Source organism: Montipora foliosa, chromosome 12 (assembly GCF_036669935.1).
Source record: "Montipora foliosa isolate CH-2021 chromosome 12, ASM3666993v2, whole genome shotgun sequence".
NCBI lineage: Eukaryota > Metazoa > Cnidaria > Anthozoa > Scleractinia > Acroporidae > Montipora > Montipora foliosa.
This window is the reverse complement of record NC_090880.1, coordinates 38,832,772-38,854,485: the sequence shown is the minus strand read 5'-3', so window position 1 is coordinate 38,854,485 and position 21,714 is coordinate 38,832,772. Positions and strand designations below refer to the sequence as shown.

Genomic DNA, 21,714 nt, shown 5'->3' with positions numbered 1-21,714 from the left:
GCACGTTTGTGCGATTGGAGGGCAGAGGAGTAGTCACCCATTTGATAATGTGTGACTCCGAGAACAGTGTAACTTTCAGCTGTACTTTTATGTTTTTCTCCAAAAAGTTTTCTTCTGATATCTAGGGCACGTTTGTGCGATTGGAGGGCAGAGGAGTAGTCACGCATTTGATAATATGTGACCCCGAGCACAGTGTAACTCTCAGCTGTACTTGGATGTTCTTCTCCAAAGAGTTTCCTTCTGATGTGTAAGGCACGTTTGTGCGATTGGAGGGCAGAGGAGTAGTCACCCATTTGATAATGTGTGACTCCGAGTTCATTGTAACTATCAGCTGTACTTGCGTGTTCTTCTCCAAAGAGTTTCCTTCTGATGTCTAAGGCATGTTTGTAAGATTGAAAGGCAGAGAAATGGTCGTGTATTTCATTATGTGTGACTCCGAGTGCATTGTAACTTTCAGCTGTACTTGCATGTTCTTCTCCAAAGAGTTTCCTTCTGATGTCTAAGACACGTTTGTGCGATTGGAGGGCAGAGGAGTAGTCACCCATTTGATAATATGTGACTCCGACTTCATTGTAACTTTCAGCTGTAGTTGCGTGTTCTTCTCCAAAGAGTTCCCTTGTGATGTCTAAGGCACGTTTGTGGGATTTGAGGGCAGAGGAGTAGTCACCCATTTGATAATGTGTGACTCCGAGCACAGTGTAACTTTCAGCTGTACTTGCATGTTCTTCTCCAAAGAGTTTCTTTCTGATGTCTAAGGCACGTTTGTGCGATTGGAGGGCAGAGGAGTAGTCACCCATTTGATAATGTGTGACTCCGAGTGCACTGTAACTTTCAGCTGTATTTGCATATTCTTCTCCAAAGAGTTTCCTTCTGATGGCTAAGGCATTTTCGTGAGATTGAAGGGCAGAGGAATGGTCGCCTATTTTATTATGTGTGACTCCGAGTTCATTGTAACTTTTAGCTGTACTTGCATGTTCTTCTCCAAAGAGTTTCCTTCTGATATCTAAGGCACGTTTGTGCGATTGGAGGGCAGTGGAGTAGTCACCCATTTGATAATGTGTGACTCCGAGTTCATTGTAACTATTCGCTGTACTTGCGTGTTCTTCTCCGAAGAGTTTCCTTCTGATGTCTAAGGCACGTTTGTGCGATTGGAGGGCACAGGAGTAGTCACCCATTTGATAATGTGTGACTCCGAGTTCATTGTAACTATTAGCTGTACTTTCGTGTTCTTCTCCGAAGAGTTTCCTTCTGATGTCTAAGGCACGTTTGTGCGAGTGGAGGGCAGAGGAGTAGTCACCCATTTGATAATGTGTAACTCCGAGCACAGTGTAACTTTTAGCTGTACTTGCATGTTCTTCTCCAAAGAGTTTCCTTCTGATGTCTAAGGCATGTTTGTGCGATTGAAGGGTGGAGGAGTGGTCACCTAAGTGATAAGATGTGAATCCCTGTTAGCTCTCCATGGTTACGAGAGTCAGGCTTGTTTTAAAATAGGCAAAGCAACGCAATGCAATGGACGCGGATGTCAATCTGTAAAATACGGAATGTGTGCAAAACTGTTTATTTTAACAATGGGTAAATTGCAATATGTCAAACTGTATGCTTACGGCGTTCCGACAAGGGTTTTCATTTAAACACCTGCAAAATGGATGTGTTTCGCGGTAAGTGTTTCCAACGTTAAATTTCCTTTTGTCTTTGAGAATTCTCTGTTATATGCAGCAGTTACTCAATTCTTCTGTGTTGTTTACATTTGCAATGAACATTTTCTTTAGAATAATCCTAGAGCAAAATTTTACAGAGATGTTGCAATCAGTGTTTTCGTATAAGTTATTTTAAATTTTAACATTTTAACGTGATGGACTTTTTCTTTTTGAAGTATTGACGTACCAGAAGAATTTTATTCGCTTTTGATTGTTCTTCACAAAAACCAGTGAGAAGACACTTTGTTTCAGTGTTCCTTAGAGCTCTTCTCACTCTCAGTCAAGAGTAGAGCTCTGGTTTCATTTGGACATGGATGAAAAATATCTCATGGAGGAAAACTCCGGGGAAAATGAGTCAGTCGTCTGAGCCAACTTATAAAATCCTTTCAACTTGCAAAATGGCTCCCTTTTTTTTCTGATTGGATGTCCTTTGGTCATTCAAAACGTCATCCATAAGGCAAGAGAAGAGGTTTGGATCCACTTATCTGTGCGATTTGTTAGACACTTTTACTTCATTGGCATAGAATGATCTCAAACCATCTAGTTACTCTAGTAACATTTTTTGTTTTGCTTGCAGAGTCAAAATTCAGAAAACAGTGTATTCTTTCTTGTACAACAAAACTGAATTAAAGGCTTTAGTTTTCCTGCATTCGTCCTGAAATCAATAGAACGTGCTATCAGTTTAAAGTGTTTGGATTTCCTCCCGAGCAACAGATTTAGCTATTCAGAACACTTCAGTCAGCTACAGCTTGCTAATAAAACTGAGGATACGTCACCGTTAGATCTCTGGGAATTCAGCAGGAGGAAGTAGTGATCTGCCCCAACCCATGCAGTCGGCTTAATACTTACCGATTTTTATACATGGCAAATTTACTTCAACGGGAACAATTTCTTCGAATTAAAATAGCAAGAGATTTAAGAAAACAAGGCGCAACATAAATATTAAATTCTGCTCTGGGTTATGCTTACGAAAATGTCTACCTCAAATATAAGGGCCCCCGGGAAAACATTTACTTACGATCTTGATTGCTCCGGATTTATAGAACCATCTGATTCTGATGATAAAATGGTTATCAAAAGGACATGAAAACCGAATCTTTAATAATTCAGTGCTGCATATAACTGACATAGGATGGTCAACGATGAAAGGCGATTAGTGTAACACTTACCGCAAAACACAAGCATTGTTCCAGTTTCTCTTGGGATTTTTCAATGCTCCAAAGAAAAAATAAACACGATGCTTGTGCAAAATTTTTGAAGGACAATGAATGAGTATTGTGGTATTTTTGAAAGTGGCCTATTTTGCAGATGTGTTGACATGACAAAACCTCGTGGTAACTGTGAGCGTGCGCAGTTTGACATTTTGCAAAACCGTTTTGCACATATTGCAATTTTTTTACTGACATCGGCGGATTTTGCGTATATTTCGTTGCACTGCACTGCGTATTTTACAACAAGCCTCTCGTATTAGCTAATCCTCAAACACGATTACTCAAAGGTCTTTCCAGATAAGATCCATTTACTCGGGATAAAATAACATGTGTGTTTGTGTCTTTTTTTAAAACAGTGTTTTCAGCTGTTCTTAAGTTGTCCACGTCCTAAATAAGACATGAACTAAATGTAACGTCTTGAAAAAAGCCAGTTTTTCTTTGAATGGGGGTGGGGTTAGGGTTAGGTGGATGAGCGTGGGTATAAGTAAGTTTCGCCCCCTCACCCTTGTTAATAAAATGGTTTCCTCAACATCACCAGCAAAGCCGAGAAAACAAAGAAATTCTTCTCTTTCAACAATGGAAAAGAAATTCCTTATTCTTTGTAGGGACATGTTAATTCCAAAACAGCTCTAAACAAATACATGACAGCTCCCAGTGTAACTGTAGGATCTTTTGGGGCAGGTACACCTCACTTACCCCTAGACCATGGACTAACCTGATAGAGCAGGTCCAGGGACAACTATTGCACTCGATTTATTAAGGTAGTCCATTTTAAGTAGCCCATCACTTGTCAATTCAATTGACAAGAAGGGTCGTAAAAAAAGAGGTTGATGAAACATGGTACAACGTCAATTCGGCAACGCCAAACCCACTGATTCGCTACATTCAGTGCGATAATTAATCCCTGTTGACCTAGGAAATTGCAGTATGAAGAAAACTCGTCTCCAAACAGAAACTGCATTCTTCGTAAAAGTTTCTTAGAGAACGCAACTAGTTACAAAGCTTTGCAAAAGATAGCCAGGAGAGTTGAAGTCTTGCAATGAATTTAGCCTATGCCATTTGCATCTGCAACATGTCATGATTGCACCAATCCGTCGCCTATTGCTTTCCACTGAGATTTTGTACACAACGTACACAACACTGAGTTCATGGATTCTTCCTAAGAACATTGTTTTTGTCAGAAAAACAGTTTTCAGGATTGTAAAAGAACGCTTTTTGAAAACTTCTCTTCCCTATTAAATGATATCACGATTTATCATTTGCGACGGTGTGCTATCTTGGATTGTTGCAAAGTGATAAAGGGTTACATTGCATGGAAGCGAGGCTGTATTGTAATCTTGTCTTTCTTAGATTCTGCTTTGTAAAAATGGTCCTTTGGGTGCCTTGTTTTCCTTTACGACTGTATGGTATCCTTTCCTTTTCTGTTTGGCGACGAATTTTCCCTGTTGCGAGGTGACCACTAACCCAGAACTAAAACCGAGTAATTGTTTAAATTAGCAAAAAAAGCGGGCTTCAGTTCAAAATTTATAGACGAGAGAAAAATGCAAGGTAAATTTGAGATAATCATTTAAAAAAAATTGTAATTGAAAACTCACATTCACCCTTAAGGGCTCACAGACGGATTTTTCTCGCGTTGCTAAAGAAGTGAAATGTTACTTCCGGTAACTGACGTCATCATATCATGAGCTGACAAGAAAACCCACTCACAAGCAAAAGTCACGGCACAAACTGTTGTTTCCATCGAAGGTTTTTCCTCGCCCTTCCTCGCGCTCGTTCTCAGATCAACTGCGCATGCGTAAACGAACTGACTTCCGGTTTGAGAACAAAGCTAAATTTCCGGCGGTTTTAAATTGAATTAAATTTTCTTTTACATGCCACGGCTCACCCCCAAATACACAATATAGCTAAGCATTGATTTTTTTAAAATCATCTTTTTTGAAAAAGTGATGGGTATTTCAGTATCGTTTATGTCTTCAAAAAGAACATTTTTCAAAATAAAAAGAAAACCATGCTTGGCTTGATGCAAAAACGAATACAAATTATCAAACCATCGATTAAATACCCAAATTGTGTAGCACGGAGACAAATTTAGAGTTTTCTTTTATTGGTCACGTGACCATGAGCGTGGTATGATGACGTCATATTTAGTGTCATTGGCTTACAAAAGTTGGAAACTGACCAAAACTGCCAAATTCTCTCAAATTACTTAACCATTACATTCTTAGCAACGCACCCCATAAAATACGTCAGTGGGCCCTTAACTCTTTTCTTTATGAAAAAGGAGCATGGTATTGAATCATATTATACCTGACGTTTCCGGCTTTGATTGGGGATCTTCTTGCACTCTTTTCGGCTGTTCTTCGTTCTTTTGCCTGGGCATAGCATTGTCATCTTCCAATTTCAGGTTTAATTTCCTCAAAGCTGGAATCACTTCCTCATCAATCTTTGCTTTTAACAAGCCAACGTCTTCTTTGGTAGCGGCGATTTGATTTGATTTGTCATCGATATCTTTCCTGGGATTATCTAGATCCAATTTCAGGTTTAATTTCCTCAAAGCTGGAATTACATCCTCATCGATCTTTTCTTTTTGACTTTCTAGACTCTGTTTAATGTCTCCGATATCTACATTTACGCCCTCTAACCATTTAATGTAAGATTGATTTTCTTGCCTAATTCGCAGTTCCAGTTCATTGACTCTACTTGCTGGGAAATCCGACTCGTTCAAACTTCCAATGGCATCAATTGTGGCTGTTGACACTCCAAGAGCTCTAAATGCATCTTTCGCATGTTGAATGTAAAGGTCGAAGGTTGGTTTGTGCATCTCCGAACTGGTTGAATGACAAAGCACATTTCGCAAACGACGAAGTTGATCAATTGCTAATGCAAACGTTTCAGCATCATTTCCCCCTGGGCTTAACACACAAGCATGGAAACTTCCTATGGGAACAGCTCGGGGTTTCACGTACAAATAACTGAGTGTTCCGTGGTGCATGGCAAAGGACTTTGCAAAGATAGTAGCCTGGAACATAGCGGTACAATCCCATTCCATGTAAGACTGATGTGTTGGAACTCTGGTCGTTCCTCCCTCTGTAGTAACAAAGAGATTCCTCACAGCAGAGGAGTCATCCCAGAGCTGGAAGCCAGAGCGATGTGCAATGGTGTTGTCCCACATTGTCTTAAAGGCATGACGTAAAGCTGCAGGGAATTCATTAAACACCAAGGACACAAACTTGAAATAATTTAACTCCTCGTCACGGTATGGACGCAAGGCCATCTTGCAGTGGTGGCAAAGAGGCAGAGCCAATAATTTCAATTCTCTAAACATTAAATAAATATATGAATAAATAAGAAGTCGACACCAAACCGGGCCTTGGGTCAAACCAAGTCTACTTCACGTTTGAGAGGACAGAGAAAAGTGGCTTCTCGTTTCATCAATCGGTTACCGAGGAGCAAATTTTATATCGATGAACTCGGCTGATTGTTCGACTTCTGTGGAGTACATTAGAACAATTATTCACCTCAGTGACGGTGAAAGTGGTGGACGTTTACCTATGATATTTGCAGTGCGGAACATTGAAAGTTTGAGAATTTGAAATGACATTGTCTTACATTAAATGTCACTGACATTTAATGCCAAAAATGAATCTGCATCTTTCGAAGAGGTTTTGATGGCAGAAATTCTCCGACAAGCTATGCTTTCATGAAAGCATACCTTGTCGGGGCATTTTTCTTTGTAAAAATTTAACAAGCAAAAGCTTATAGGTGAAACTAGAAGTCACGTCTGTGGGAGTAGTATGCTAGAGTTATAATCGGGGAATCTTGTCACGAAACGAGCTGCATTTCAATTTGAAAGAAAAGGAAAACATTGATTCAGTTACTGAAAACGTAAGCATAGTACGTTTCCGGGTGAGTCCGTCTTCGGAAACACGACGTAAAGAATCCTGTATGTTTAAGCAAACGGAATTGCTGCGGAAATGCGTATGAACACGGTCATTTTTCTCTTTCGCGTTTCACGTTGTATCCGCCCTGCGGAAACGTATTGGAAATGTTAAATTTCGATTTTCCGCTACTTTTCCGAAATGCGGAAACGCCTTTTTTCTCCCTGTGGATCAATTACAGGAGGAAGAATTTCAAAATTCCATACCTTAAATGAAGGTCCCAAATCTGTGAAGAAAAGATTGAATTTACTGACACAAAAGCCGCTTTATCTCCATTTTACACTAAATATACTGGATGAATAACTCAGTACGCAGTAGACCAGTAAGGTGCTTCATGGTCATTTGACAGGGGCTATTGTCTGCCATCCATCTCTATTGTGTTTGTGGTTAAAGTGCCCCTGTAACCAAAAACTCAATTTTTATTTTTCTTTGGATCTTAAAACTATCTTAACTTAACACTAAGCGACCAAAGTTTTAAGCCTTGCTTTCAAAAAGACAACTTTTATTTTAACTGGAATTTTCCTATGTAATGGTTCGCCATTACTAACTTTAAGATCTTGAGAGGCTCGATCGAGGAGAAAATGACGTCAAAGGCTCATTAGTTGAAGAATGCAATAAGTGTGTACGTGGCAGAATTAATATGCAGCACGGGAGTTTTGGGCTTTCAAACTTTTAAACTCGCTAAGAAGTATAAAAAAAACTCGCTAAGAAGTATTAAAAAAACTCGCTAAGAAGTATATTATTGTAAAGGAGAAGTGATCCTCGCACTTATATCTGGACAATTAAGTTTTTAAGGCACCAGCACATCTATTGCAGACAAAATTATTATTGTCTCCTGTAGACACCTTTAGGTATCTTTTATCCAAGAATAATTTTTAATAAAGTTAAAATAATGTTCTGATAAAAAAAAAAAAAAAAAAAACAAGTGAATCTGACATTTTTACCAGTAGTTATTGCATCTAAACCTGTTGACTCCTCGGAGTGAGACTTAATAGATTTCACTCTCCATTTAACGCCAGGTGATTTTACTCGTCAATGGGGGCAGTTCAGGAGTCAATGGGTTAAGAGGGGAGGGGGGGGGGGAAGGTGGCTCTTAACTACCAAACCGTTGCTATGGCCCCCTCAAATAGTCATTTCTCGAATTCCTTTAACTCTACAGTAATTCTTTTTTGCAAAGGGTGTTCTACTTGACGTTCCCTGGCATGGTTTGACTCACAACCATACTTGGTAAATCGCGTGAACAAAACAGAAAATGCCTAAAAACTATGTTTTTCACATTTTTTTACTGAAGCAGTATGAGAGCATTCTAACACAAAATTTGTAGCATTAATTTGAAAAGAAATTATTCCTCAAAACAATTATAACATCATAAGGCCCTCGTTCGATACACTTTTCCAGGGAGCTTTTGCCTGTTTTTCAGGGAGACGCACGGCAGAGGACTGGGACTAGTTGCGCATGCGGCTTCTGATTGAAGTGATGTCAGATTGCCATTGAAAATGTTACTTTATAGAACCTTTTTCCAGGGCTCTTTGACTAGAAAGCTTCCTTAGCAACCAATGTCTTTCTGCAGTTAAGTGCCACCCCCTCAATGAAAGATTAAGTAGTCTTCACACACTGTCTGTTTGCTTAAGTCACCTACCGGTACAGTTCATTCTGCAAATGACAAGATCCACAGATTCTTGAAGAACAGTGAAGCTTGCGTATGCTATAAACTGGCGTTACGAACTAAAGTTGATTAATTTTACATTTTACTTGTCCAAAAGGAAAAGTGAATGGGTTCCTCATGACAGAGCTTTTGTCGCTTGATTTTTTCCCGAGAATAATGTATAGTAAAACAGTTTGTTATTGGATTTGGTTTCTGGGTACATTCAAGGTCCTCTCTCATCGTTACTCTTAACTTGACAACTAATCCAACAACAGCCAATCCATTGTTCTTTATCGCCCTGCAAGTGATGAATTTGTCTCCATCCAAGCCAATGCAACCAGAAATGTTTCCATAATTTAATATGAAAAAAACAAAATTTCTTTTAGGTAACTGAAGAACCTCCTTTTTCCTTGTCATTCAAACGAATAGAGGTACTATAATATAAGGTATTAGTATCGGTGAAAATAAAAAAACTTTAATGTGGGATGAGACAACGCGAACCCTTTCGAACCAAAACCATTTTCTGGCTACCTTAACACTTTAAGAGGCTTTCAGCCTTAGCGGTTAAGTCCACGAAGACCGGAGAAATGTGAGTCAGATCATTTGAAAAGAATAACAGAAAACCCTTTGGTGTTAAATGACCAAATGAACCGATTAAAGCGCTCAGGGTGAGTTCTCACTAATTTCAATAACGAGAATGCATAGTGTCAACAATTTTAGTCCTATAGCTAGCAGTAAAGTGGGTCATTTGTCAGCTGAACTGAGTCTAATTAATGGCCCAGGTGCTACGAGTAGAGCATCCGAAGTAATAATCGGAAGCTCGTACGTTCAACTCACGCAAAAGGAGAACTCGAAAAATGGAAAAAAATCTCTTCAGTGGTAGGCTCAACTCGCGCAAAGGAGTACTCGGATTTTTCCAATTAACCCTGAGTCATCATTGGAAAAGTAACATCTCTTTATTTCCTCTACCGGAGTCAACAATATCATTTCCATCAAATTCATTTCATAATGAAACTTGTAATTACTTGGTCATCCAGGTCTGTGGCAATAATAAAATCCTTGGTCACTGCTAAATTTGTTTATAAATCCTCTTTTTTTCAACTACCCGTAAGGGAATAATTAACGACTTCAACAAACTACCGGTAATACTTGAATTTCTGGGGAATTGGGTAGACAAAATTACATGCCGGAAATATAAGCGATTTTCACAAAAGAATATGACTGATTTAGAAACTATAGTTTAAACCGTTGAGACTAGCATACATAAAATGACACTATGGTTTAAATACGATATGTAAAACATAAATGGATTTCCACTACCTTTTGAAGTTTTTACTGGCTTATTTCAGTGCAACCAGTTTAGGACTCACAACTCCTCATTTTACCTTGGTTGAATACTCCTGAGGTGGATTAAAGAAACTTTTTTGGAACCTAAATTAAGCCGAGACAAAACTCAAGGTGTTAGGTTAGGAGTAGACCAATCATAGAACAGTAAATAATGAAAAGAACTGCGTCGGGTTGAGCATATTCGTCGTTGTAGTGTATTGGTGGTACTACAGATCTGAAGGGTGCGAGTTCGAGTACAGGTAAATGCTACGGTACAGTTCTTTGTTCCCTTACCATGATGTAATGTTGAGACTAAATTAGGAAGTGTGTGAATTCAGAAACCGAGAAGATGATAAAGCGGTTTTCAATTGAGCGTTGAAAGTAATTAGCGAATTGCTTTGGTTTAGAGCGAGTTTCAATTGAGTGTCGTAAAACCAAAACCAAAGTAATTACTTTGTCCAAGACAATCCAGTAGACCAATCAAAACTCGAAGTAATTACACGTAGCCGGCACAAAGCTCGGGAAAATGTGCACGCGCGAGCCACGATTGGTTTTGGTTTCACTTCTGATTAGTTGAAAAAATGGCACGAGAACTTTGAACCAATCACTGAGTGAAGCAAATGCAAAACCAAAGCAATTCGCTAATTACTTTCGACAATCAATTGAAAACCGCTCTATGATTACTTCCCTCAGTGATTGGTTCAAAGTTCTCGCGCCACTTTTTCAACTAACCAGAAGTGAAACCAAAATCAATCGTGGCTCGCTCGTGCACATTTTCCCGCGCTTTGTGTCGGCTACGTGTAATTACTTCGAGTTTTGATTGGTTTACTGGATTATCTCCGTCCTTTTTGATTGGCCAAAGAAATTACTTTGGTTTTGGTTTGAAGACACTCGATTGAAACTCGCTCTACCAAACAAGAAGGTGTGTTAAAGAGGAGGGAAGGTATAAGTGTTTTCAAACCCTTTCAGAGGGGGTTTAAGCTAAGTTGAGTGCATAATTCAACCTAGGTAAAATAAGGATCACGAATTTAACGTAGGCTAAAACGAATTGAACCCGACAACGCATTTTACTTGCGACACAGTAACCTAATATGTTATGTGTGACCCGAGAGCACGGTTACTATCAGCTGTGCTTGCATCCTCTCTTCTCCACACAGTTCCTTCTGTTGTCTACGGCATTTTTGTTCTGCTAAATGGTAGAGTTCTGCTAAGTTAATTCATAATTAATATGTAACGCCGAGTTCATGGTAAAATCAGCAGTACTTGCGTGTTCTTCTCCAAAGAGTACTAGTTTCCTTCTGCCCCCAGTTGTTCAAACGATGGATAGCGCTATCAACCGGATAAATCACTATCCAGTGGATAAATATTAGCGAATTCAATTGCGCTATCCAATAAATAGTGATTTATCCAGTGGAGAGTGCTATCCACCTTTTTAACAACCAGGCCCTGATGTGTAAGTCATGCTTTTGCGATTGGAGGCCAGGAGAGTAGTCACATATTCGATAATGTGTGAGTCCGAGTGTATGAAAACTCTGGACTCTACTTGCTTACTTGCTATTCTCCAAAGAGTTTCCTTCTGACCTCTAAGGCATGTTTGTGTAATTAGAAGGCAGAGGAGTAGTCACCTACATTGTATTTTATTATGTGTGACTCCGAGTTCATTGTAACTATCAGCTGTACTTGCGTGTTCTTCTGCAAATTATTTTCTTCTAAAGTCTAAGGGACGTTTGTGCGATTGGAGAGAAGAGGAGTAGTCACCTATTTTCTTTTGTGTGACTTTGAGTTCATTGTAACTATCAGCTGTACTTGCGTGTTCTTCTCCAAAGAGTTTTCTTCTGATTTCTATTGTAACTATCACCTGTACTTGCGTGTTTGTTTCCAAACAGTTTCTTTCTGATGTCTAAGGCTTGTTTGTGCGATTGAAGGGCAGAGGAGAACTCATCTCTTTTATAATGTGTGACTCCGAGTGCATTGTAACTATCAGCTGTACTTGCGTGTTCTTCTCCAAAGATATTTCTTCTGATGTCTAAGGCACGTTTGTGCGATTGAAGTGCAGAGGAGTAGTCACGTGTCTTATGATGTGTGACACCGAGTGCATCGTAACTAGCAGCTGTACTTGCATGTTTTTCTCCAAAGAGCTTCCTTCTGATGTCTAAGGCAAGCTTGTGCGATTGGAGGGCAGAGAAGTAGTCACGTATTTTATGATGTGTGACTCCGAGTGCATTGTAACTTTCAGCTGTACTTGCGTGTTGTTCTCCAAAGAGTTTCCTTCTGATGGCTAAGGCATGTTTGTGAGATTGAAGGGCAGAGGAGTATTCACCTCTTTTATAATGTGTGACTCCAAGTGCATCGTAACTTTCAGCTGTGCTTGCGTGTTCTCCAAAGAGTTTCCTTCTGACCTCTAAGGCATGTTTGTGTAATTAGAAGGCAGAGGAGTAGTCACCTACATTGTATTTTATTATGTGTGACTCCGAGTTCATTGTAACTATCAGCTGTACTTGCGTGTTCTTCTGCAAATTATTTTCTTCTAAAGTCTAAGGGACGTTTGTGCGATTGGAGAGAAGAGGAGTAGTCACCTATTTTCTTTTGTGTGACTTTGAGTTCATTGTAACTATCAGCTGTACTTGCGTGTTCTTCTCCAAAGAGTTTTCTTCTGATTTCTAAGGCACGTTTGTGCGATTGGAGGGCAGAGGAGTAGTCACCTATTTGATAATGTGTGACTCCGAGCGCACTGTAACTATCAGCTGTACTTTCGTGTTTTTCTCCAAAGAGTTTCCTTCTGATGTCTAAGGCATGTTTGTGCGATTGGAGGGCAGAGGAGTAGTCACCTATTTGATATTGTGTGACTCCGAGTGCATTGTAACTATCACCTGTACTTGCGTGTTTGTTTCCAAACAGTTTCTTTCTGATGTCTAAGGCTTGTTTGTGCGATTGAAGGGCAGAGGAGAACTCATCTCTTTTATAATGTGTGACTCCGAGTGCATTGTAACTATCAGCTGTACTTGCGTGTTCTTCTCCAAAGATATTTCTTCTGATGTCTAAGGCACGTTTGTGCGATTGAAGTGCAGAGGAGTAGTCACGTGTCTTATGATGTGTGACACCGAGTGCATCGTAACTAGCAGCTGTACTTGCATGTTTTTCTCCAAAGAGCTTCCTTCTGATGTCTAAGGCAAGCTTGTGCGATTGGAGGGCAGAGAAGTAGTCACGTATTTTATGATGTGTGACTCCGAGTGCATTGTAACTTTCAGCTGTACTTGCGTGTTGTTCTCCAAAGAGTTTCCTTCTGATGGCTAAGGCATGTTTGTGAGATTGAAGGGCAGAGGAGTATTCACCTCTTTTATAATGTGTGACTCCAAGTGCATTGTAACTTTCAGCTGTGCTTGCGTGTTCTTCTCCAAAGAGGTTTCTTCTGATGTCTAAGGCAGGTTGGTGGGATTGGAGAGCAGACGAATGGTCACCTATTTTATTATGTGTGACTCCGAGTTCATTGTAACTGTCAGCTGTACTTGCGTGTTCTTCTCCAAAGAGGTTTCTTCTGATGTCTAAGGCATGTTGGTGGGATTGGAGAGCAGACGAATGGTCACCTATTTTATTATGTGTGACTCCGAGTTCATTGTAACTGTCAGCTGTACTTGCGTGTTCTTCTCCAAAGAGGTTTCTTCTGATGTCTAAGGCATGTTGGTGGGATTGGAGAGCAGACGAATGGTCACCTATTTTATTATGTGTGACTCCGAGTTCATTGTAACTGTCAGCTGTACTTGCGTGTTGTTCTCCAAAGAGTTTCCTTCTGATGTCTAGGGCATGTTTGTATGATTGAATGGCAGAGGTGTAGTCACCTATTTGATAATGTGTGACTCCGAGTTCAATGTACCTCTCAGCTGTAGTTGCGTGTTCTTCTCCGAATAGTTTCCTTCTGATGTCTGAGGCATTTTTATGCGATTGGAGGGTGGAGGAGTGATCACCTAAGTCAGTGATAAGATGTGAATCGGTGTTACATCCCCATCATTACGAGAGTCAGGCTTGTTGTAAAACACGCAAAGGAACGCAATGCAATGGACGCCGATGTCAATCTGTAAACTACACAATGTTTGCAAAACTGTTTATTTTAACAATGGTTAAATTGCAAAATTTCAAACTGCATGCTCACAGTTCCGACGAGGTGTTTCATTTAAACACCTGCAAAATGGATGGGTCTTTTTTGCGGTAAGTGTTTGCAACTTTAAATTGCCTTTTGTCTTTATCCATCCGCTGTTATATGCAGTAGTGACTCAAAAGCTTCCGCAATGGATTACATTTGTGGTCGACATTTTCGTAAGTATAATCTTAGAGCAAATTTTTAGATAGATGTTGTATATAAATAGATTACTTCATAGAAAGTGCGCCGTACGGGGTTTTATGCACGAGTTGTTTGTGTCAAAAACCCGAACGAGCGAGGAACGAGCGAGTGAGGGTTTTTGACACAAACAACGAGTGAATAAACCCCGTACAAAGCACTTTCTATGTCGTAAACTGTTTATTACACATAACATGAGAATTTTCATTAAAATAGTTTTCTGAACGCGAATTATAAACAAAAACTCACTAACAATAGAACCAAATGCAAATTTAATTTAATTCAATAACAAAGTACGATTTGCACGATTTGCACGAGATGCACGAGTGATTGGCATGGAAACGCCTTTACGCTATCGTTGATTGGTTATACTTTCACATGTGAAATAGCTGTACGCAATTCTGATTGGCTGTATAGGCTTTTTTCACATGTGAAAATAAAGCGTATAGATTTGTACAAATGAGCTTTATGGAATGAAATTCTCGTGTTATGTGTAATAAAGTGTTTTATTATATATTATTTATTAACATTTTAACGTGATGGACTTGTTCCTTTGGAAGTATTGACGTACCAGAAGAATTTTATTCACTTTGGATTGTTCTTCACGAAAACCAATGAGAAAATACTTTGTTTCAGGGTTGCCCAAAGGGTCGAGATTGAAGCAGTTTTAATTTCACTAATGCGAGCATGCGAATTTGTCTCTTTAGAGCCGTGTGGTATGATGCAAAGCGTTTCCCTTCTTAGTGGAGACTGGATCCGACTGAGGGCCCAGGCCGCGTGAGATGTCGTCTTCAGCAGTTTCATTTGGACGTGGATGAAAAATATCTCATGGAGGAAAACTGCGGGAAAAGTGAGTCAGCCGTTCTGAGCCAACTTGTAAAATCGTTTCAAATGGCAAAAATGTCGACTTCAAATATTCAAATATAAGGGCCACCCTCGTAAGTAAATGTTTTGCCTGCTCCGGATTTGTAAAACTATCTGATTCTGATGATAAAATGGTTATCAAAAGGACTTGAAAACCGAGTCTTCAATAATTAAAGGCTGCATATAACATAGCTAGGATGGTCAACGATGAAAAGCGATTAGTGTTGAAAACACTTACCGCAAAACACAAGCATTGTTCCAGTTAACGTTTCTCTTGGGATTTTACAATGGTCCAAAGAAAAAATAAAAACAATGCTTATGCAAGGACAAAGCCGGAGTATTATGGTATTTTTGAAAGTAGCCTATTTTTCAGATGTGTTGACATGACAAAACCTCGTGGTAATGGAGAGCATGGGCAGTTTGACATTTTGCACATATTAAACCGTTTTGCACATATTGTGTATTTTATAGACTGACATCGGCATATATTGTGTTGCATTGCATTGCTTATTTTAGTGTGCTTGTGTCTTATTTTAGAGGTGTTTTCAGCTTTTCTTAATTTGTCCTCGTCCTGAATAAGACATGAAATAAAAGTACGCTTGAGTAAAAACCAAACTATCGTAGCTTACGTGTAACCATGTTTACACAGTGTTCCTTGGGAGTGGGGTTAGGTGGATGTGCGTGGGTACACGTAAGCTCCGCTTCTCCCCCTCTCCCCTTTACTGTAATCTTAAATAAAGAGCTTCGTAGTTTCTTAGCTTCTGGCCCTTTTTCCCTTTAAGACTGAAAAGGATTTTTCCTTTTCTGTTTGGCAACGAATTTTCCCATTTGCGAGGTGAGCCCTAAGCCAGAACTAAAACCGAGTAACTGCTTGATCAAAAAATCTGGCTTTCAAAATGCAAGGACGAGGAAAAAACAGCTTTGAATTATATGTTATTAAACTCTCCTTAAATCAAAGTAAATCTGTAATGATTAAACGTTTTCAATCAAGATTCTTCTCGGGGAGGTAATAAAATGAATAAGTTATTTGGGTACCCTTAATCATTCTTACATATATATGACAAAAACAAAACAAAACAGCATATTGAAATCATAATAATTATTATACCTGATGTTGTCGGCGTTGAATCGGGATCCTCTTGTACTATTTTCTGTTCTTGGTTTTTTCGCCTGGACATAGCAATGTCATCTTTGCTACCCTCATCTTAAATCAAAGTAAATCTGTAATGATTAAACTTTTTCAATCAAGATTCTTCTCGAGGAGGTAATAAAATGAATAGGTTATTTGGGTACCCTTAATCATTCTTACATATGTATGACAAAAACAAAACAAAACAGCATATTGAAATCATAATAATTATTATACCTGATGTTGTCGGCGTTGAATCGGGATCCTCTTGTACTATTTTCTGTTCTTGGTTTTTTCGCCTGGACATAGCAATGTCATCTTTGCTATCCTCATCTACTTCCAATCTCTGGCTTAGTTCCCTCAAAAGTGGAATCACATCCTTATCAAGCATTGCTTGTATTAAGCCCACGTCTTCTTTGATATCGGTTTCACTGTCTAGTCTCTGTTTAATGGCAGTTGAGAGAGCCCTTGTCTCTTTCATAACTTCACTTGACCCCTCTAGCCATTTAATGTAAGTGTGATTGTCTTGCCTAATTTGCTGTTCCAGTTCATGGACTCTACTTGTCGGGAAATCCGACTCGTTCAAACTTCCAATGGCATCAATTGTGGCTGTTGACACTCCTAGAGCTCTAAATGCATCTTTCGCATGTTGAATGTAAAGGTCGAAGGTTGGTTTGTGTATCTCCGAACTGGTTGAATGACAAAGCACATTTCGCAAACGACGAAGTTGATCAATTGCTAATGCAAACGTTTCAGCATCATTTCCCCCTGGGCTTAACACAGAAGAATGGAAACTTCCCTTGGGAACAGCACGGGGCCATACGTACATATCACTGAGTGTTCTGTGGCATGTGGTAAAGGTCTTTGCAAAGATGGTAGCCTGGAACAAAGCGGTACAGTCCCATTCCATGTAAGACTGATGTGTTGGAACGCTGGTCGTAACTCCCTCTGTAGTAACAAACAAATTTCTCACAGCAGAGGAGTCATCCCAAAGCTGGAAGCCAGAGCGATGTGCAATGGTGTTGTCCCACATTGTTCTAAAGGCATGACGTAAAGCTGCAGGGAATTCATTAAACACCAGGGACACAAACTTGAAATAATTTAACTCCTCGTTACGGTACGGGCGCAAGGCCATCTTACGGTGCTGGCAAAGATTCTCTAAACATCAAATAAATGTATGAATGAATAAGAAGTCGACACCAAACCTTGGCTCAAACCAAGTCTATTCACCTTTGAGAAAACGAAGACAAACAAAATGGCTTCCCGTTTCGCCGCGCTTCGGTTACTGGAGAGCAAATTTAGTATCAATGAAATCGGCTAATTATTCAACTTTTGTGGTATGTACTAAAACAGTTATTAAGTGAAGCTATGATCTTCGCAGTTATGAGCGCAATTTTTGCAATTGCGTAGAGAAGCCTGAAAAATTCAGGACTTCAACGGGGTTTTGAACCCGTGACCTCGCGATTCCGGTGCGACGCTCTAACCAACTGAGCTATGAAGCCACTGACGTTGGGAGCTGGTCATTTGTGGGTTCTAATGGTCCCGTGAGGAATGAATCAATGTTGAAATGGTATATGAAATGAATCATATGTGAACTGCGGATGTGAAATCAAGTGAAGCTATGATCTTCGCAGTTATGAGCGCAATTTTTGCAATTGCGTAGAGAAGCCTGAAAAATTCAGGACTTCAACGGGGTTTTGAACCCGTGACCTCGCAATTCCGGTGCGACGCTCTAACCAACTGAGCTATGAAGCCACTGACGTTGGGAGCTGGTCATTTGTGGGTTCTAATGGTCCCGTGAGGAATGAATCAATGTTGAAATGGTATATGAAATGAATCATATGTGAACTGCGGATGTGAAATCAAGTGAAGCTATGATCTTCGCAGTTATGAGCGCAATTTTTGCAATTGCGTAGAGAAGCCTGAAAAATTCAGGACTTCAACGGGGTTTTGAACCCGTGACCTCGCGATTCCGGTGCGACGCTCTAACCAACTGAGCTATGAAGCCACTGACGTTGGGAGCTGGTCATTTGTGGGTTCTAATGGTCCCGTGAGGAATGAATCAATGTTGAAATGGTATATGAAATGAATCATATGTGAACTGCGGATGTGAAATCAAGTGAAGCTATGATGCAAAAATTGCGCTCATAACTGCGAAGATCATAGCTTCACTTGATTTCACATCCGCAGTTCACATATGATTCATTTCATATACCATTTCAACATTGATTCATTCCTCACGGGACCATTAGAACCCACAAATGACCAGCTCCCAACGTCAGTGGCTTCATAGCTCAGTTGGTTAGAGCGTCGCACCGGAATCGCGAGGTCACGGGTTCAAAACCCCGTTGAAGTCCTGAATTTTTCAGGCTTCTCTACGCAATTGCAAAAATTGCGCTCATAACTGCGAAGATCATAGCTTCACTTGATTTCACATCCGCAGTTCACATATGATTCATTTCATATACCATTTCAACATTAAAACAGTTATTGGAAAGATTTCCGTATTGATCCCTATACTTTATTATGCATTCGCGCTTTTGTTTTGTAGAACAATGCGTATAACCAAGGGAACTTACGGGATAAAAAAAAATGGATCTCATTTTTCCGTTCCTCTCGATCCCTTTCTTTCTCCCTTTCTTTCTTCTTTGCCCACATCGCTCACACCGTTACTCCTTTTCGTCATAGCTTTCTTCTTTCTATTCCTTTGTCCCGTCCTCTTTTTTCTCCAGATCCCGCTCGGCTTTTTCTGGTATTACAATGGCTACAATGATATGTCACTCGCAGTTTGCCTAGAACTCCGACTCTCTGTAAACCTCTGGTTTACTTGTCCCTGTTCTTGACCACTGAGCTAATGTGTCAAGTTGCTAATCCACACCTTAAAAATGATATTTATTTTGAATTCTGGTTGACTATTTACATTAACAGTGACAAGAAATTATATACACGTGCCGCGCCTAATACCTACAGTCGAACCTACAACTCCTAGGTTACCGTTCAGAGATCCCTGTTTTGCCACTCTTGAAACAAACTCATCCTTTAATGATGCTAACCGTAACCCTAATTACGACTAAAGATACTGCTTAGGCTTAAGGTTAGTCCCTGTGATAGTTTTAGGTTTATCCAGTATTGCTCTACATGTTCATTGCACGGAATAGTGTACCACGCTTCCAGTCTGATTGGTGCATCCTTCATGGGAAACTTTAATGCACGAGTTCATCGCAATTAAAATCGTTTCATGTTTCCTTTCTTTTGAAGCAAACTATTCTTCGTAATAATCAACGGATGGCTACCGAAGTACGTAATAGCGTCAGCAAAGCGAGATTTGAGCAGTCGTCTGTGGAATGTCCAAAACCTGTCGGTGGAAACGCGGTCAGTTGGCAAAGACAAAGTGCATCGGGAGATAGATTTGTTTCGCGATGCTCAAGAAAAAACTGGATAACTTTGAGTCCACCGGAACTCATGATTTTCTGGCAGTAAGCTTTCCTGCAAAAAAAATATTAGTCGTAGCGACCTGCCGCCGGAAAGTTTACGATTGCCTACAAGACGACCGCTAACATCATCTCATAGTTAGCCATCGCCTAAACTTCGTCTACCCAGACAAACGAGCCCACAGCAGGGCATTGAAAAGACATGGTGGGGTGTAAAACGAAGTATGCCTCGTACAGAAACGTCCATGGATCCCTACCAAAGTTATACTCTTGGAAGCATAATTGAGCATATTGCGCCGATCTCTACAAAGAGAGACAAAACGCAAAAGCCCACTAAATGCACCGTTCGTGATCCTGAAATGGCCATGCTTCTAATCTACAGGAAAGGGCCGAAGAAAACATACATTTTGCAGTCCTTCGGCGAATTCGCAAACAGAAAGAAAGTACAAATTTTCGGAAAAAAGAGCAGGTAGCCATTAAACTTTTATAACAGTACTTTTATTTGGTCTGTTTGTTATGTATGAGAATCTGAACCCTATTACAACGATTGCTTGAAAACTCCACTTCTTTCGGATATTCTAAATCGAAAAATGGCTAAAACTGCAGGAAAGGTGCCAAAATGGCAAGGAAAAATGTTCGATTTTCCGTATTTTAGTCAGAAGTTCGACTTTTTTTTTTTTAAGTCTATATAAAGACTTAGCAAAACCTTCTAAGAAGAAAGAACAAAGCACGTCTATCATTATTGCTATTGTTTTCTTGAAACAAAGGAGTGTATGCATAATAAATAGGAACCTGTGCGGAAATATTGCCCAATTCTTCACCTCAGTGTCGTTGAAAGTGGTGGATATTTTTACCACCATTATTGCCCTCCACTTCGATGAATCATTGTCAAATATTACAAACTGAGATTCGTTGGAGGATATTTTTCCTACTAGAACTTAAGTTGCTTCCGCCTCGCCAGCCTTGTGTTTTTTCACTTGTCTGACTCATTGAAAATAATTGACAGCTGATACGCTGTGGAAAACTTCACTTGTTTTCGCTAAACTGGAACATAAACCCTCGGAAGGAAAGAAAACCCTCCCCTCCATTGGACGTAACTCTTTCAACGACATGAAGCTTGAAGCAAAGTCAAGATTAAGTCAAGATTAAGCAAAATCGTTATGACCGCTTTGAATTCTAATGATTTCTAGTCTATGGCAGACATTTGCTAGCTTTTCAAGACCTTTGGGAAAGCCTCTGATATTTGCAGTGCGGGAACATCGAAAGTTTGAGAATTTAAAATTACATTTCCTCTAAATATCGCATCAAAATGAATTTGCATCTTGCGAAGAGGTTTCGATGGCAAAAACTCTTCCGGGTTAACAGTGAACTTTACGACAAGACATGCTTTCAGTTACAAGAAGTAGAATTTAAAAATCCCATACCTCAAATGAAGATCCCAAATCTGCGATTGGCGTGAAGAAAACGATGAACTAGGAACAAGGCAAACTTTAGCACACCGAAGTTTGATAAACATTGAAAAGCAAGTCAGGCATGGTATTCCCGCAGGCTGTTACACCCCATTTTAGGGGGTTCCCCCAATCTTGTAGGACAAAGAAATTCTTGGGGCGCTTTCCTTTTGTATGGGAAAACCGGGGAGAATTTTCTGCTTAAAGCCCTGGCCAAACGAGAGCGAGAGTTGATGAGAGTTGAAACTCTTGAGAGTCGATGAGAGTGATCGAGAGTTGACCAAACGAGAGCGAGAGCTGACGAGAGTTTGTCGAGAGTTTCACTCGCAAAAAAAGGAGAAAGTCTGGGAACCACTCTGGGAAAACCTCTTCAGACGTCATTGTGGCGACTAGCCAGCCGGTATATTCAGCTAGCCAGCCCGGTTAAACGAATTTTATGCCCAAACAAGCTTTTGCGTGTTTAATTTTAATTAGTTCTAATGCTTACGTTTTTTGGCTGTCACTTTCTTATTGTGATAGTCAGGAGAAAATATTCCAAAGGCGCAGTCTTGCCTCGTATAAGTCAATTACTGCAATAATTTCCTCGTGACTCCACCTTTTTTAAAAGCCATGGCGTTGTCCTTGGTTCCCGATACCGACGCCATGTAATTATTTCCTTTTTATCTGAGCCCGCTGGAAAGAAAAAAACAGTA

General features: G+C 39.9%; 1 non-coding gene and 1 pseudogene across 1 annotated transcript; both read right to left on the bottom strand.

Moving 5' to 3' along the window:
* The window catches only part of LOC137981164 (uncharacterized), a 23,623-nt pseudogene extending 2,518 nt beyond the window's left edge, over positions 1-21,105 (bottom strand).
* On the bottom strand, positions 17,825-17,898 carry Trnas-gga (transfer RNA serine (anticodon GGA)). The gene has a single exon. It is a non-coding gene; the product is annotated as a tRNA-Ser (tRNA).
* Positions 21,106-21,714: the final 609 nt, after the last annotated feature.